Raw genomic sequence first — 19,494 nt, forward strand, 5'->3', positions numbered from 1 at the left:
CATCATGATCGTCGCATCCGTGTTTGGCGACATCGCGGTGAACGCACATTGGAAGCGTGTATTCGTCATCGCCATACTGGCGTATCACCCGGCGTGATGGTATGGGGTGTCGTTGGTTACACGTCTCGTTCACCTCTTGTTCGCATTGACGGCACTTTGATCAGTGGACGTTACATTTCAGATGTGTTACGACCCTTGGCTCTACTCTTCATTAGATCCCTGCGAAACCCTACATTTCAGCAGGATAATGCACGACCGCATGTTTCGGGTCCTGTACGGACCTTTCCGGATACAGAAAATGTTCGACTGCTGCCCTGGCTAGCACATTCTCCAGATCTCTCACCAATTCAAAACATCTGGTCAATGGTGACCGAGCAACTGTCTCGTCACAATACGCCAGTCGCTACTCTTGAGGGACTGTGGTATCGTGTTGAAGCTGCATGGGCAGCTGTATCTGTACACACCATCCAAGCTCTGTTGACTCAATGCCCAGGCGTATCAAGGCCGTTATTACGGCCAGAGGTGGTTGTTCTGGGTACTGATTTCTCAGGATCTATGCAGCCAACTTGCGTGAAAATGTAATCACATGTCAGTTCTGGTATAATATATTTGTCGAATGAATACCCGTTTATCATCTGCATTTCTTCCTGGTGTAGCAATTTTAATGGCCAGTAGTGTAACTACCATCAAACTGTCAGTTTCTGGACCGACCCTGTCTAACGCCTGGGGTGATATCTTGTACCAAAAATTTCGCCGTCATCGCATCCTTAAAACCGGTCCAAATGTGGGAAAAACTTAAGCAGACGTCAAGTACCGATTAAAAGGCGCGGAGCTACACTGAAGCGCTAAAGAAACTGGTATAGGCATGCGTATTCAAATACAGAGATATATTTCCGAGGTAGCGGTGAAGTCGTGTTTTTCCCGTATGACTATTTCACGAGTATGCCGTGAACACCAAGAATCCGGTAGAACATCAAATCTCCGACATCGCTGCGACCGAAAAAAGATCCTTCAAGAGCGGCACCAACGACGACTGAACAGAATCGTTCAACATGACAGAAATGCAACACTTCCGCACATTGCTGCAGATTTCAGTTCTGGGCCATCAATAAGTGTCAGCGTGCAAACCATTCAACGAAACTTCATCGACATGAACTTCCGGAGCCGAAGACCCACTCGTGTTCCGTTGGTGACTGCACGACACAAAGCTTTACGCCTCGTATGTGCCCATCAACACCGATATTGGACTGTTGATGACTGGAAACATGTTGACTGGTCGGACGAGTCTCGTTTCAAATTGTATCCAGCGGATGGACGTGTACGGGTATGGAAACAACCCAACGAATCCATGGACGCTGCATGTCAGCAGGGGAGTGTTCGAGTTGATGGAGGCTCTGTATGGTGTGGGGCGTGTGCAGTTGGAGTAATATGGAAACCCTAATGTCAAGATACGACTCTGACAGGTGACACGTACGTAAGCATCTTGTCTGATCACCGGCATCCATTCATGTCCATTGCGCATTCCGACAGACTTTGGCAATTCCAGTAGGGAAATGCCACAATCCACACGTCCAGAATTGCTGCAGAGTGGCTCCAGGAACACTCTTCTGAGTTTAAACACTTGCGATAGCCACCAAACTCCTCAGACATGAACATTATTGAGCATATGTGGGATGCATTGCAACATGCTGTTCGGATGAGATCTCCACCACTTCGTATTCTTACGGATTTATGGACAGCCCTGCAGCATTCATGGTGTCAGTTCCCTCCAGTACTACTTCAGACATCAGTCGGGTCCATGCCACGTCATGTTGCGGCACTTCTGCGTGTTCGCTGGGCTCTACGCAATACTAGGAAGATGTACCAGTTTGTTTGGCTCTTCAGAGTACACAGAGGGATCTGTTGTAACATGAAACTACTATATACCTCGATAAATACGCATCAGACGAAATAAATGTTTCAGATAAAAATAATATTTTCAAAGGGAACATCTGTCTGTGCTAAAACTGGTTGCCCTTAACCCTCCACCCCCACCCTCTATAGGTGGGTCAACTTCTCAGTTATTGCAGATTCGGATTCTACGTCAAAAATAGCATGGATTTACCCTAAATATTTTTTTTCCGTTCGTTGTAGATGACGCTGTAACCGGCAAAATTCAGTTTTCCAGGTTGATCATAGCAATAGGGCGCATTACGAGGGTGTGTGTGGGAGGGGGGGGGGGAGGATGGAGAGTACTTTATGCCCAGAATAAAAGATCTAAAAGAGAAAAGAGAACAAAATTTGTTTATTTTTGTTGAGTTACATTAAAAATATACTTTTTTATAGGTACTGATGTGTAAGTACAGTCCAGAACCTGAAAATATCTTTTAGTACACTTTTAGCATTATCAAAGCACTTTCAATACCGTGTACTGCCCGACGGTGAGATACTTTATGCTCATCGTAAAAAAATTTAAAAAATGCAAAAACTGTTAACTGCTTCGTGAGTATTACTCACAATATCCTTTTCAAAGAGATACTGATGCGTAAGTAACGTCCTGAACATGGAACTATTGCATATGACATTCACTGGAGAAAGTGGCATCTACTACAACCACTTTAATGTATTAGTTAAATTTAACAGAAACATTTAAAACACTTATGGAATCTAGTAGAAGAATTATTTAAAAACAGTAAATACTTTTATCAAAATTTTAACATATATTTCCAATGGTGGCCGCAAATTATCTTCCCCCATCCCCTCTCCCTTGATATTGTGGGAGTTAACAACCGAAAAATTAGATGCTTCTTTACGTTTCTAATGAGCACGTAAACTTTTTTGTTCTAAACAGTTTATATTATCGTTAAAATTTAATTTAGTTCTGTAAGTTTGATTGTACGGTAAAACGTTTATGTTAAGACGTTTAAAAGTCTGTCAAATATACTAAATTTAACTAACATAGTTTGCTGTTTTCTTAAGGGTTGATTTCTGTGGATCCCCACATGCTTGATTTCGGTGAGCCCCATGAATTTCAGCATCAGGCTGACTGATTTCGGTCTGTTCTTCCGTCCAGCCGCCGTAATTCTCGCGCCGACTACAGCGCCAGCTACCACGAATGGGGAAAAGTTATCACAGATTAACCTTACGTATTTTTTAGGGTGTAATCGGAGTCTGCATCAAAAATGTGGTGAGTGGGGTGGGAGTTTGAAAATAAAAAGCTGACCTGCCATAGAGCGTAGCGGTTGGAGGGTAGCCACAGACAGATGTTCCATTTGACAATATTAACTTTTCAAGTAGAACGTTTTTTTATACGATGCGCATTTTTAAAGATACGTAGTACAAGAAGTATATCAACTACCATAAATCGTACAATTCGCCATCCTATCGCTGAAAACGGTGTTTTAAGAAGAATATGCCAAATACAGGACAGCAGTCGACAACGACAGACGTTTGCGGTTGCGGTAAATGGCGGAACCAACAACAGAACTACGTTCGATAAACTTAATTGTAACGCTTCCTGTAGGATGGTACACGTCACCACAGTAACATAATATTAAGCGTAATGTGCAAATATGTGGAAATGATGACAGTAAAATAATACCTGTGCCTTTCACTCGCAGCATTTTAAGCTGTGCTTTTAGGTTCCAACCTAGTCATTCCTTCCGAAAACGCTACTGGTTGCGGAAGAAAAGCGTGCCCTACACCATGTAATAACATCCCACTGCAAATGACAAGTCATTGCAGTTTTATCATGAAATAATACCTCAATAAATCCAATTTGGCTCCTATACTTCCCGGAGAGGCCCTATCTACGACGATTGGAAACTAGTTCGTAGATTACCTAGCCTAGTACCGGCAGCTCTTGTTTATCATAGCTAACTTCCCTTCCGTCGAGACTGATACTGAAGTTTAGCACAAATCTCTGACGAGCAACTTCGTAACTTAGTAATCTAACTTTGCTATATGGCGTTACTAATCAGAATTAAAAACAAGAATGGGATGTGTTTCACAAACTACGTCAAATAGAGACCACGTCAATTAATGTAACATTAGGCGCCTAAATGCATTGCTCACTGCGAATTTTTATGTCCAAGGATCAGTGTTCCGTGTCTAACTTTTGCTTATCATAACACTTAACAAATCAGTATTGAACTTCTGATATAGACGGAAATGATATTTTATGCAATATTCGAGAAAATGTTTGTGAGAAAAATTGAATGTATACTTGCAGCCGATTCGTTGCTACGTACCTAACAACAATACGAAGGAAAAATAGATGTCGCTCGATCATTATGTCGATTTCCAAGGCGTGTCGATGGTATTCATTACTGTTTTTAGTAGTCAGAGAGACTTCAACGCTTAAAAGTTGAATAAACGTCTGAAAACGTTCTTTTTCTATATATCACATTCACAACGAAGGCTACTGAACGCTACTTTCTCCCCAGCGAAACAGTATGATTTCTCGTCCAGCATACACTTAATCCATCAGTTAAAGTCGACGGCTCGTCTTATTCGTTCTATTTGACGGGTGTGGGCTGTGTGTCGGCACGGGGTATTACTTTCTCTCTCTCTTTCAATTCACAATCATCTATGACTCACACAAACATGAAACTTTATTCTAGAAACTTCATGCGGTTATACGTAAGAGGCAACACTCATATTTGGCACGGGTAAGGCCAAAGTGAGGGAGACACTAGATTTCCGATCAGGCGGCTGAAACTGTCGCTCGTGATCCCCCAACCGACAAGCTGCATTTCCTTGCTTCACCCTGGCTTCCTGGGTACGTAGGCAGTTCCGTTGTTTGTTCAAAAATGGCTCTGAGCACTATGGGACTTAACTTCTGAGGTCATCAGTCCCCTAGAACTTAGAACTACTTAAGCCTAACTAACCTAAGGATATCACACACATCCATGCCCGAGGCAGGATTCGAACCTGCGACCGCTCCAGACTACTGTAGCACCTAGAACCGCTCGGCCACTCTGGGCGGCTCCGTTGTTTGTCGCAGCGTCCACTCATACAGACACAAACATACTATTATGCCTTTATTTTTGTCACACACACACACACACACACACACACACACACACACACACACACACGCGTATATGTAAGATCATTTTTGTTATTTTTATGCTGCTTAAACGGATACTGTCAGTAAGAGCATATTTTCAGCAAACTTTTACAGAGGTCGGTGGCGGGAATCAAATCTGTTAGGCAGCGAAGCAATCTTCAGAATCAGACCCTGTTGAAGTATTTTTTTCTGGTTACATACATGCCAGCTTCCACTTTTCAAGAGTATATGTTTCAAAAAAAGTTCCTAAGGTTTAAATTCCTAACTTGTATCTTCACTTAGCCTCACGAGCGTTGTGTAAACTTCGCTTCTTAAGAAGGAATATTTACACCACCGTGTGCTAGTGCTGCCGTATATAGACCCTTGCTACTTCATTTTGTTTTTAGTCCAGTGTACAGGCACTACTCAGGCAGGCCGCATATGCGACCACGATGGCGCCAGGACGTCGCAGCGCGATATTGCGAACATGTGAGGCGGAAAGTTTAATTTAACGCGGACAATGAACCGAATTCCCAGCGGCGGTGCGGCACCACGTGGTTGCCCGCATACGATGGGACCCGCCCAACGGTTCGCGTGCCACCTTTCGGGGAAGCCACGAACTTGTACAGAACTGGCAGCGACGCCACTCGCGGCGGAATAATGAATTACGAGTAGGATGCTGTGCTCTATGCTCTACACTGATATAACAGGCTGGCAGCACTACAAAAAGCGGTTTCCTTCCTTCTCTATAGTTCTGGTACTTTCTCGGAGCTACAGCAGTACAGTCTACTGTCATCCACGAGTAGTGAATCACAGCACACGCATATCTCGACTTATATGTTGGCACAATAAAAAGTTTCCTTTGTCAAAGAACCTCCTGAAGAAAATTAAATCGACTGTATACAAAATAAGCTAGTAGAGTGATTTAGCTGATAGGATAATGAGATGTTGCTCAGTAGCTCGATATAAGGGTACTGGAACCAACTAAGTAAGGAAATGATACTGGAATTTTCAGCATAGCCCGTATTTGGTGTCTTCTGCTGCTCTTCTTCAGGTTGATGTTTAATTTTTTAAATAACGGTTTAGCCGATCGTTCGAGAACAGAAGCAGAGAAACATCGCGCTGGAGATCGATTAGTCGACCAGCAAGATATACGACCACGTGAAATGAGTAGAGTCGAAAGGAAGTGAGAGCCTATTGGTTCAGATGAATGGGAATATTGATCGATGGTGAAAAATATTTACATAAAAAGTAGTGAAGGAAGCTCATGTTTGAATATTGCTCGTCTTTCTGGGCTGCTTTTATCTTAAAAGAAGACCATCACTGTTCATGCCTTACCTATACAAATATGTTCGCTATAAGAGCGCAGTAGACCCAGTAAACTCCCGTGGTAGGACCAACTGAGAAGACGTAAAAGCTAACGGTGTGGAGTCCCATTCTGTAGGGACTGCGTTCAGTTCAAAACTCACGTCAGCCAAATACCGGAAAAGTCTATTTAACAAAACACAGGCATTCTTGTCCAATTAATTAAATACGTTGTCTCCAGCTTCCTCCAAGTAGAATTCCAACATTTTTCATACGGAGAAATACACTAGGCTTCATCTGTAAATATGGGAAATAATTTATTGACGACAAGGTACATGTAAACTGTGAACACTAACGCATCTTCTTATAGACGTATTGCTAGAAAATGAATTTTTTAAATTCAAATGAAACGTCTACTGATTAGATCATTGCTCAGGTTTCTTCTGTCATTTCCTACACCGATCACTATCACCCCCAATAAGTTTCACTTACCGAAAATACATTGTGCACCTGGCAGATCAGTTACAAAGGGAGCTACCAAACATTTTGGATAATATATAAGACGCAATCGCAAAGTGCAGGGTGTAGGTCACTATACGGCACAAGTGTTTCAACACAGACTGGACCACGAGCCGTGTTGCAGGATCATATTAAAGGCAGAAACTAAGGATATTGAGAAAACATAAAGCTATCATTCCTGTCAACAGGTGGATAGAAGGGGAATTTGCTCTGATTTTGAAAAAGAAAGAAATGTTCTCAGATTGAATCCAATTAAATGCTCTTCAATTTATTAAACCATGCATGACCCAGTTATAAATATTAGTTTTATCGTGGTATGTTCCTCACACGTATACATCTGATGCATCTGCCTTATGTTAAAGTTAGAACCATCTACGTCTTCATACATATTCCGCAAGCAGACATTCGGCACATGGCGGAGGGTACCGTGTACTAGAGAGCCTGTATACGGATACAGGCTCTCTCCCGTGTACCACTGCTAGCCATTTCCCTTCACGTTCCACTAGCAGGATCTCCGTAATTTTAATAAGTTCACGCTTAAGGTAAAAACATTTTTCTGTTTATTAACACGTTACATTTTGCACATCCCACACATCATCTTTGTTCTGTTTACATCCTTGGTCAGTATTTAACGAATGATATCTTTGTGTCTTTGCTTAATGATAATCTTCGCATTGTAAAGAAATACATGAAACGCATGTGCGATGCTCAAGAAGTATTTTAAGAAGAAGTGTGCCCCAGCAACTTATTTACAATATGTGTGTTGTGGTGGAATTCAAAAAAATATACATCAAGCTAGAAAACCACAAGGACCACAACAAAACAGATCGCCATCTATTGGAACGTTTGTATGTGTACACAACTGCTTTGCATGTGTGTGTGTGTGTGTGTGTGTGTGTGTGTGTGTGTGTGTGAGCATTTTAGCATATTTTTATTAGCTAAACGACTGGTGAAGCAGCACTAAATACTCAAACATTCTTGAACAGTGTGGCGCAGGCGATACGCTGTTGATCAAAACATCTATGCGACGAAAATATTATCCATTTGAAGATGGGCATTGTAGCTCGAAACAACTTACGGCACTAAAATATAACATTTAAAATGTATTTGTGGTTGGTTGCACCATTCGCCAACAATCTCCATCACACTAGTGTGCTGATCGAACCTACTAGTAAAAACTTTAGCAGAACGCCTCTGAATTGCTGCCTTGTCTGCCTTTAATCCGACATGGAGGGGCAGTAATCAAGAGTGGATTGCTCTGTGGTTCTATAAGCCGCCTCCTTTATAGATGAGCTACACTGTCACAAAACTCTCCTAATAAAACGAAGTCGAGCATTCCCCTTCCCTCCTACCGGGTGGTTATAATTAAACTGACACTGTTCCGGCTGCTGCTGTGCGGGCTGTATACATCGCAGGGTACTGAAACATCGCTGAAAAAATAATAGTTTCACTTCCTGCCACCTGGTGAAAATATGGCGCTGTAAGCAATAAGAATGTAACACGTTTCCCGTTTTGACGGCAGTATGCTGTTTTTCCCTTGCCGATGCATGTTGATTTCTTTTATGAAGTGACTGTTGGTATAAAGCGTTAAGAAGGTTGAAATTATCTGTACGAAACGCAATGGTTTTTGAAAAGAAAGACCGTGTACTCATGGTAAAGCTGTTTTATCAGATTGGCAGCAATAGCGACGCTGCGTTGGGGGAATACTGCCTGCAGAAACAGCTGTGAAGAGGCCCTGAGTAAATAAATAAGCTAAAGAATATGATCAAGACATTTGCAGAAACAGGTGAATTAGGTGCTGCAGTACAGATAGGGAGGTGGTCCATTCCCATGGCAATTTTTGGTGGAGTTTCTGTAGCTGTAGCGGACCGTGGAGCACATGCCTCACATTCTGCAGTCAGTGTTCGAGCTGTCTCATGGGAATTGTCTCTGCCCTGGTCAACACTTCAAAGGATTTTTCGGTGCATTGTATGCTGGTATCTCTACAAGATTCAGAATGCACCAAATGAAACTGCGAGATAGGCTACAACGCTGTGACTTTGCTCTTCGTTTTTTGGCATGCTTGAAAATGGATGACAAGTGGCTGGGGAATATCGTTTGGACGAACAAGGCATATTTTATTCTGCACAGTGCCGTGAATGCACTGAACTGTAGCATATAGGCTCTACTCTACCACATGTTTTGCATTCAGCTTATGTGACTGGATGGTGTGCTTTCTCGGTACGTCTTTCTTCAAGGAAATGACAGCTCGCGGGCCTGTTACTTGTACAGTGACACCTGCACGTTAAAAGGACCTCCTTGTGCAATGTGCAACACGTGATTCCAGCTTTGCAAGAACCCACTGTGTCCATACAAGATGGGGCAACACCACATGTCGGTTGTCAGATGAAAGATTTGCTTTGAGAAACCTTCGGTAATGACCTCATCATTAGGCAGTTTCAAGATGTGCGGCTTCCCATATCCCCCGACCTAAATCTATGTGACTTCCGGTTGTGGGGATATCTGAAAGATCGTGTCTATCAGGGATGTACCTATATCATACGACGACATATTGTTCTTATTACACCAGATCTGCTGCGAGCAACTGTCGGCCATGCTGTGTTACAGATGCAGCATCTTGCTCAGACGGGAGACACTACTGAAGACATGTTGTAACTTGCGACCATATGGTAATAAACGTGCGAGAACCACTGTTATCACATGTTTGATCGTTCCTCCCATTTTTACGAGCCCATATTACATTCTGACTGCTTTGTTGTTGTTGTGGTCTTCAGTCCTGAGACTGGTTTGATGCAGCTCTCCATGCTACTCTATCCTGTGCAAGCTTTTTCATCTCCCAGTACCTACTGCAACCTACATCCTTCTGAATCTGCTTAGTGTATTCATCTCTTGGTCTCCCTCTACGATTTTTACCCTCCACGCTGCCCTCCAATGCTAAATTTGTTATCCCTTGATGCCTCAAAACATGTTCTACCAACCGATCCCTTCTTCTAGTCAAGTTGTGCCGCAAACTTCTCTTCTCGCCAATCCTATTCACTACCTCCTCATTAGTTACGTGATCTACCCACCTTATCTTCAGCATTCTTCTGTAGCACCACATTTGGAAAGCTTCTATTCTCTTCTTGTCCAAACTGGTTATCGTCCATGTTTCACTTCCATACATGGCTACACTCCATACAAATACTTTCAGAAACGACTTCCTGACACTTAAATCTATACTCGATGTTAACAAATTTCTCTTCTTCAGAAACGATTTCCTTGCCATTGCCAGTCTACATTTTATATCCTCTCTACTTCGACCATCATCAGTTATTTTACTCCCTAAATAGCAAAACTCCTTTACTACTTTAAGTGTCTCATTTCCTAATCTAATCCCCTCAGCATCACCCGATTTAATTGGACTACATTCCATTATCCTCGTTTTGCTTTTGTTGATGTTCATCTTATATCCTTCTTTCAAGACACTGGTCATTCCGTTCAACTGCTCTTCCAAGTCCTTTGCTGTCTCTGACAGAATTACAATGTCATCGGCGAACCTCAACGTTTTTACTTCTTCTCCATGAATTTTAATACCTACTCCGAATTTTTCTTTTGTTTCCTTTACTGCTTGCTCAATATACAGATTGAATAACATCGGGGAGAGACTACAACCCTGTCTCACTCCTTTCCCAACCACTGTTTCCCTTTCATGCCCCTCGACTCTTATAACTGCCATCTGATTTCTGTACGAATTGTGAATAGCCTTTCGCTCCCTGTATTTTACCCCTGTCAACTTCAGAATTTGAAAGAGAGTATTCCAGTTAACGTTGTCAAAAGCTTTCTCTCTATGTCTACGAATGCTAGAAACGTAGGTTTGCCTTTTCTTAATCTTTCTTCTAAGATAAGTCGTAAGCTTAGTTTTGCCTCACGTGTTCCAACATTTCTACGGAATCCAAACTGATCTTCCCCGAGGTCCGCTTCTACCAGTTTTTCCATTCGTCTGTAAAGAATTCGCGTTAGTATTTTGCAGCTGTGACTTATTAAACTGATAGTTCGGTAATTTTCACATCTGTCAACACCTGCTTTCTTTGGAATTGGAATTATTATATTCTTCTTGAAGTCTGAGGGTATTTCGCCTGTCTCATACATCTTGCTCACCAGATGGTAGAGTTTTGTCATGACTGGCTCTCCCAAGGCCATCAGTAGTTCTAATGGAATGTTGTCTACTCCCGGGACCTTGTTTCGACTCAGGTCTTTCAGTGCTCTGTTAAACTCTTCACGCAGTATCTTATCTCCCATTTCATCTTCATCTACATCCTCTTCCATTTCCATAATATTGTCTTCAAGTACATCGCCCTTGTATAAACCCTCTATATACTCCTTCCACCTTTCTGCCTTCCCTTCTTTGCTTAGAACTGGGTTGCCATCTGAGCCCTTGATATTCATACAAGTGGTTCTCTTCTCTCCAAAGGTCTCTTTAATTTTCCTGTAGGCAATATCTATCTTACCCTTAGTGAGACAAGCCTCTAGATCCTTACATTTGTCCTCTAGCCATCCCTGCTTAGCCATTTTGCACTTCCTGTCGATCTCATTTTTGAGACGTTTGTATTCCTTTTTGCCTGCTTCATTTACTGCATTTTTATATTTTCTCCTTTCATCAATTAAATTCAATATTTCTTCTGTTACCCAAGGATTTCTATTAGCCCTCGTCTTTTTACCTACTTGATCCTCTGCTGCCTTCACTACTTCATCCCTCAGAGCTACCCATTCTTCTTCTACTGTATTTCTTTCCCCCATTCCTGTCAATTGTTCCCTTATGCTCTCCCTGAAACTCTCTACAACCTCTGGTTCTTTCAGTTTATCCAGGTCCCATTTCCTTAAATCCCCACCTTTTTGGAGTTTCTTCAGTTTCAATCTGCAGTTCATAACCAATAGATTGTGGTCAGAATCCACATCTGCCCCTGGAAATGTCTTACAATTTAAAACCTGGTTCCTAAATCTCTGTCTTACTATTATATAATCCATCTGATACCTTTTAGTATCTCCAGGATTCTTCCAGGTATACAACGTTCTTTTATGATTCTTGAACCAAGTATTAGCTATGATTAAGTTATGCTCTGGGCAAAATTCTACCAGGCGGCTTCCTCTTTCATTTCTTAGCCCCAATCCATATTCACCTACCATGTTTCCTTCTCTCCCTTTTCCTACTGACGAATTCCAGTCACCCATGACTATTAAATTTTCGTCTCCCTTCACTACCTGAATAATTTCTTTTATCTCGTCATACATTTCATCTGACTGCTTATAGGGCCATTTTTCATCTGGTGGCAGGAAGTGGAACTATTATTTTTCAGCTTGTTCTGCGAGTACACCGAATAATGAACGTACCTACGTTTCAGCTTCCTGCGATGTACACAGCCTGCACTGCAGCATTCGGAACACCGTCAACTCAGTTATAACAGCCCACTACCAACCTTACGTGCTCGTTTCATTTCATATCGCTTTACAACGGCAAGCCTAGATATTTAATCGTCATGACTATGCCAAGCAGCAGACCGCCAATACTGTATTCGAGCACTGCAATGTTTTTATCCCTACTCATCTGCGTTAGGCCTAAGTTATTTTTTTATCCATTTAGATTAAGCCTCCATTCAGCACACCAAACAGAACTTCTCTCTTTGATTCTCTGTCTTTCTACAGGCACACAGTTACGAGTTCGTGTGAAGAATAGGTTTTTCAGCAAACAGTCGCAGTTTGGCATTCACCGTATCCGTCAGATCATTTATGTATACAAGGTGTAACAAAAAGTATGGGCAAACTTCCAGGGAACATTTCTCACGCATAGAGGAATAAAATGTGCTTTGCGGACATGAGTCTGGAAACACTTCATTTGCATGTTAGAGCTTATTTTCTGCTTCTCTTCATAACGACGTTAGTCCTGGGAAACACACAGAAACAGAAGGTACCAGCATTACACGAAACGTTTTCCTACATGGAATGTTCGAAATATCCCCATGGTTACGTTTGGTTGAATGTGCAACACATTGAAATTCTTGGATTCACCACCAATGCCTGTTGTTCCAATTGAAAGAAATAATGTCGACATGTCACTTAGTTATTTGCTTGTTTTTAGGTGCGACTAATTTCATTACTCTACTACCGTCTATCACATAGCATCGACCGTTCAGTGTTCATGATGATCTTGTTTTCTGGTACAGTGCAATGGAAGTGCACTCAAATGCGGGTTGGCAGATGCTGTACGGGTTAACAGATAGGCATGGCCATTGCGCTGAAATATTTTGTCGGGAAAGATTTCTCGGACGACGGTGACACGTCAGGAACATTTTAGAAGCAATTGATCGCAGTCGTAGGGAGCATGGGATAGGCAGATGCAGCTCCCGATTGGCACCACGAGTTGATTTTGTAGGACTACGCTGGAAAGCGGTTTGAATTCTTCCGACATTTTCGTCAGAAACATGAGGGCGGCCAGGATTCTTTCCTTCACATATCCTGTGTATACAAACTGTCGATACCATCTGCGAATGTTCTGTCCATTCGGAGGATCAGTTTGGTAGGGCTACCTCAACATCTGTTCTATAATGACGGAATTACGCCTCGCAAACTCGAAAACACAAAGTGATTTCTGCGGTGGAGTAGCCATTTTCCAATGGGTGGCGGCAACCAAGCAGACTGAAGACAACCGACATCTAGCGGCAGTGAATGTATTTGTTGCTCCAGTAACCAATTCGAGGCCCAGCGATTGATAATTTTGACAAAAAAGAAAACTTTGCGGTACGTATATTATTTCTGAAACAACCTGTACATTTACCAGGTACACAGCATGATGAAGCTACAAGTATCTAAATTGATCATGGCATAATGAAACAAAGAGCATTTAACTGCATACAGCCTGAGTCCATTTATTTCATTTTCCCAATTAATTCACACAACTGTGTTCCCCATAGCCCCATCAAAGATAGAAAGCTGAAAAAACTTTGTTCCGTTTCCTCGCACTGTTGGCGCCATGACGTGGCGCAAGACCTCCAACATGACGGCAGGCACCGCAGTTCCGCGTCTGCGCGCGCGCTTTAACGCGACTGCCTAATTCTGGCGGGGCGCGGTTGGCAGCAGTGACCGGGCCTCTCAACGGCGGGCAGTGTTCGAATAGGACCGAGAGGCGCACATGTGCGGCTGCCGGGTGTCCAAAAAAACAGGCCGCAGTGGGCGGCGGAGGAGGAGGAGATGGGGCGGGGGCGCAGATAACGCGAAGCGACGCGGCGGCGCTCCGGCGCGACCTGCCGCTGCTCTGCTTCCCGCCTCCCTCGCCGGCTGCCGCTAGCCGCCGTCTCATGTGCATCGTGTTACCCGCATCTTGTAAACTAGCGACTAAGGCCATCGAGACAAGTTCTTCCTCGTGTGGTAGTCGAGGGATATGTACTTTTCGATGAGGCTGTGTGCGTTACTATTTACCTACCGCGGTAGAAAAATGACTGTTTTTAAAATAGTACTGCGTGCGTTTTAATACCACACTATAGCTCCCGAACAGAGCAACACATAGGGTGTATTATAGTTAAGAGCGATAACTGACGGATGAAAGGACACGGCAATAGAAGCGAAAGCTTCCCAGTAAACAGCGGCACGCAAACGACCGATTTCCGAGACACTTGCCAATGTGTAGTTACATGCCTACACTGACTGTAGCACAAAGTATTGTTCTTGTTAGTATAAATCTATCTGAAACGAGAACTACACTGACGGGAAAAAATTCCAACACCAAGAAGGAGTTGTGCTAGGTATAGGTACTTGGTAGGTGTGTTTCTACATTTGAAAGATGAAATGAAATGAAATGTCCTGTGGCTAGGGCCTCCCGTCGGGTAGACGGGTCGCCTGGTGCAAGTCCTTTTAATTGTAGCCACTTCGGCGACTTGCGTGTCCGTGGGGATAATATGATGATGAAGGCAATACCCGGCCGCTGTGCGGAGAAAATCTCCGACCCAGCCGGGAATCGAATCCGCTGCGCTGACCATTCAGTTATCGAGGCGGACATTTGAAAGATGACGCCTATACGAAATTCGTGCCTGCCGCAAAAGAGTGGAACAAGAAGCGTCACTATGACGATGCAAATGATGTTTCCTTTAAATTCGCGCCATATCGGTCGTGACCGTTACTTACCGTTGAGATTGGTCGTAGTTAAGTTGATGATAGCAATATCTTTAAGGCGACATACATCCCATATCAACAGCTCCCTTTGAACGAGGTCGTTCGATAGGTCTACGAGAAGCTGGATCTTTCTTCCGCAACATTGCTGAAGGACTTGGCAGGAATATAGCCACTGTACTCGGTAAATGACTGCTGGCAGCAGAGGTCACAAGAATGCACTACCAAGAGGGAAGACCACCGTGTTCGATGTATGGCTCTGACGCATCATACTGCATCTGTAGCAGCAATCTGAGCAGCAGTTCGCACCACAGTGACACAACGAACTGTTACAAATCGGTTACTTAAAGGATTGCTCAGAGACACACGCCCTGTAGCGTGCATTCCACTGACCCCATACCACCACCGTCTGCAACTCAGAGGTGTCAATCGAAGCTCATTGGAGGGCAGAGTGGGATGACAATCTTTAACCGTCCGCATAGCTTTTCTCTCGTCATGTCCGGTAAGCCATATTCATCCTTGTTGTTACCAAACTGAATCTATAACCGACCGAGGTGGCGCAGTGGTTAGCACACTGTAATCGCATTCGGGAGGACGACGTTCAGACCTGCATTCGGCATCCAGATTTTGGCATCCCGTGATTCCCCAAAATCGCTCTAGGCGAATGCTGGGACGGTTCCTTTGAAAGCGCACAGCCGATTTCCTTCCCCATCTTTAACACAATCCGAGCTTGTGCTCCATCTCTAATGACCTAGCTGTCGATGGGATGTTAAACCCAACCTTCCTTCCTTCCTGAATCCATATAGTGGAGCACTACCGTCCGCTAATCGAAAGGTAATGTAACGTCTGTATGTATATATAGCGCTGGCAAACCAACGCTGGACTTGTGGATGGAGGCATCTAGACGTGCTTCTGATCCCGGCGCTGTGATCGCCCAAGGCCTGCTCTCGTGTACAGAGTGAGAAGTGGTCGCCTTACGGCAAACTTCGCCTGGTGTAGGTCGTGAAACAGCACATGGCTTCACAGAAACCATCCGTTCCTACAGGCCGTCGTGAAACAGATTTTCCTCCAGGAACCTTGATAAAATCTGTTTCCTTTCGTGTCTGTTACGTACCGAGTCCATCTGCGCAGTGCGTCAATTAGACTCTAGCTAGTTTCCGAACAATTTTTTTCCTGCTTTTTCTGTGTTGCAGCCTTCTCTGGTTCGTCGTTGGCCAACGCCGTAAGCACATGACTACCGATATGGTGAAGAGCGTAACACGATGCTACTCACAGTGGTTTTGCGACTCTTCAAGAAGCAGTGCTGGATAGCCCAGTGTATACAGCGATCCAAGCCAAGCTTTTGCAGGGTTAAGAGTAAGGCGAGGAGTTGAGGTCTGCCTTACAGCCACTACTCACAGAATCATTCCTCTTCTACAGACAGCTTGCCTACGCTGTGTCCCACTCATTACAGGTGATGCTGAGTGCCTTATCTCTCTACCAGTCTACTGCTTAGAACTCACCTCCATTTTCAAACACAACCCTAATGTCAAGCTCTCTGTATCTCCAGATGCCTTCTCAATAATTTTCGCAAAAATGAAGAGGTCTTAAAGACTGCAGAGTCATGTGAACAAGACACATTGTTTAAAATAAATTACGGCATCAGACGGGTAATTCCTCAGTAAGTAAATACAGTCTGATTCGTGAATGATTAGCAGGTACACTGTCGTATATTGGTACTAGCATAACAAAGGAAGCAAGCTTAGGGCTTGAGATCTCGGCGACGATGTCACTAGCAAGCACTCCACTTGAGGAAGGTTAGGAAAGTAAATCTGGCCGTGCCCTCTTCGAATGAAGCATCCTGCCGTTTGCATTAAGCGAGATAGGGAAACCACGTAAAAGCTAAACCTGCATGGTAGGGCGTAGATCTGAACAACCATCCTATAGAAAGCAAAAAACAGTGTAATAGGATGATATGTTGATATAAATAAAGTGTGCATTCCCACCTAATCTTCAGCACTCTCCAGTAGCACCGTGTTTCACAAGTTTCTGTTCGCTACTGATCTGATTTGTTTACGGTTCACGTCCTACTTCCACATTAGGCTACACTCAAATATTTCCCAATAAATACTTCTTAATATTTACATATGGAATACATAGAGAGAAATTCCGCATTACGCAAGACACCGTTTTATAATTTTTTTTCTACCGAAGCTATTTTCAGCACTTAATATGCTATCATTGGTGCAATTTTTGTTAATTTTATTTTCAGAAGAATTGCTGATACATGTTATACTCTTGTGCGAGTTATATTAATTTTTGGCTCAAAAATATTTACGTTTCCAACGGAGCGATTATTAGCTGTTAAGTATTTTACATTACTTTGCATAAGGTATACTGTGAAGACATATGTCGCTGAGCTGTGCATTATACAGTACGTTATTCACCTACTCTCTACTTAAAAATTTAGGTCTAGGATATAAAATTTGAAAATAGTACTGATAAATATTTATTCACGTACCTCACTATTTGTTCGCATACGGTACATGACGTGTTAGTTATATGTGCTGGCAGCTTTATACAGGGTGTGCATAAAGTACAGGAACACTTTCAATTTTTATTGCACAAGAACCAAACATTGTACAGATATCATACATATGTCATTTTGAAGAGAAACCCTGAAGTTTTTTTTTTCATGTATACCGCCAAATTTGGTAATTTGCCGATAGTCGGCGCTAGTCGCAAACATGGCGAGTTCAGGTGCGGAGCGAGCTTTCTGTGTGTTTGAGTTCGACAAAAAGAAGTGTGCTACAGCTGTTCAGCGGATGTTTAGAACCAAGTACGGTAAGAAGCCACCAATAAGGAAGGCCACTTACCAATGGCACAACAAATTCGCTACGACGACTTGCTTGTGCCCGGCAAAGAGAGGCGGACGTCCCAGTGTGAGCGAAGTGAATGTGGAGCGAGTACGAGAGACATTCATAAGGATCTAAAGAAATCGGTGCGTCGTGCATCCCGTGAACTCGAAATGGCTCCAATGACAGTGTGGAAAGTCCTGCGACAGAAGCTGTCTATGAAACCATTCAAATAGGAGCTAGTGCAGAAGCTCAATGACGACTACAAAGACAGTCGTTTTGAGTTTTGTTCGCAGTTGCAACAACTGAATGAGGATGGGGATGGCATTGTTAGTGACGAAGCCACGTTTCACACTAATGGGAAAGTGAACAGGCGTAACTGTCGAATCTGGGGTACAAAGTATCCACTCGAATACACTGAATTTGAGCGTGATACCCCAAAAGGTAAATTTTTTTTTTGCCTTGTCACGTCGAAAACTGTACGGGCCGTTCTTCTTTCGCCGAGAGCCCTGTCACTTGATATTCCCACTTGGGCATGTTGCAGCAATGGCTGATACCTCAAATGCAATCGGACTCTCCGTTCACCTTTCAGCAGGACGGGGCACCAACCTATTTTCATAGTGAAGTTCATGGGTACCTGAACACGGACCTGCCGCGTTGATGGATCGGCCGTGCTACAGAAGGGGATAGCTGCTTCATGAAATGGCCTCCCCGATCACCAGATCTCACTCAGTGTGACTTTTTCCTGTGGGGACACTTTAAAGATCTGGTGTATGTACCGCCTCTATCACGTGATGTAGCAGAGCTCCGGGAGAGAATACGAGAAGCGACTGCCACAGTCGACGATGCCATGCTGGGACGGATATGGCAAGAATTCGTTTACCGTATTCACGTCTGTCGGATCATTCATGATTCGCATATTGAATGTTTGTAAATAAAAACAAAAATTAAAAAAAAATCTTTTGGAATTTCTCTTCAAAATGCAATATATAGACATCTGTACAATGTATAGTTCTTGTGCAATAAATAATTGAAAGTGTTCCTGGACTCTATGTACACCCTATATATACCAAACTTTCTACAGCTTCTCATCTGCAAATAGCGAAACGTTTTTCTGTTTATCTGAGAATCCCTACATATCGCGTTATTTAGCTTGTTACTTAGACTTCTTTCTTTTTTCTATGATGCTGTAGTCTTTTTTCCCCTTAATTCTTTTGATGTCGTTATTTCTTAGTGTTACACCCGTATTTAATGTAATTTATAAGCAAAGCAGAAGGTTTCTGCCGCCATTTCGTGCGTTGTTACAAAATGGCTCTGAACGCTATGGGACTTAACTTCTGAGGTCATCAGTCCCCTAGAACTTAGAACTGCTTAAACCTAACTAACCTAAGGACATCACACACATCCATGCCCGAGGCAGGATTCGAACCTGCGACCGTAGCAGTCACGCGGTTCCAGACTGAAGCTCCTAGAACCGCTCGGCCACTCCGGTCGGCGTGCGTAGTTACAGTCATACCCAAATGATGATCAACTGCTTTAGTGTTGAGACAATTTCTCTTTTTCAGAAACACTTTTCTCTCTGTTGCCAATAGCATATTGTATCCTCTCTGCTTCCCTCATCTTCACTTACTTTTCTGTGAACACAGCAAATTCGTCTACCTCTGCTTTAGT

At 43.2% G+C, this 19,494-nt stretch overlaps 1 protein-coding gene across 1 annotated transcript in view; it reads left to right on the plus strand.

The window, feature by feature from the left end:
- The window catches only part of LOC126411284 (matrix metalloproteinase-2-like), an 857,544-nt gene that overhangs the window by 568,449 nt on the left and 269,601 nt on the right, over positions 1 to 19,494 (plus strand). The window lies entirely within an intron of this gene.

The sequence above is a fragment of the Schistocerca serialis genome, chromosome 1 (assembly GCF_023864345.2).
Source record: "Schistocerca serialis cubense isolate TAMUIC-IGC-003099 chromosome 1, iqSchSeri2.2, whole genome shotgun sequence".
In the NCBI taxonomy this organism is placed as follows: domain Eukaryota; kingdom Metazoa; phylum Arthropoda; class Insecta; order Orthoptera; family Acrididae; genus Schistocerca; species Schistocerca serialis.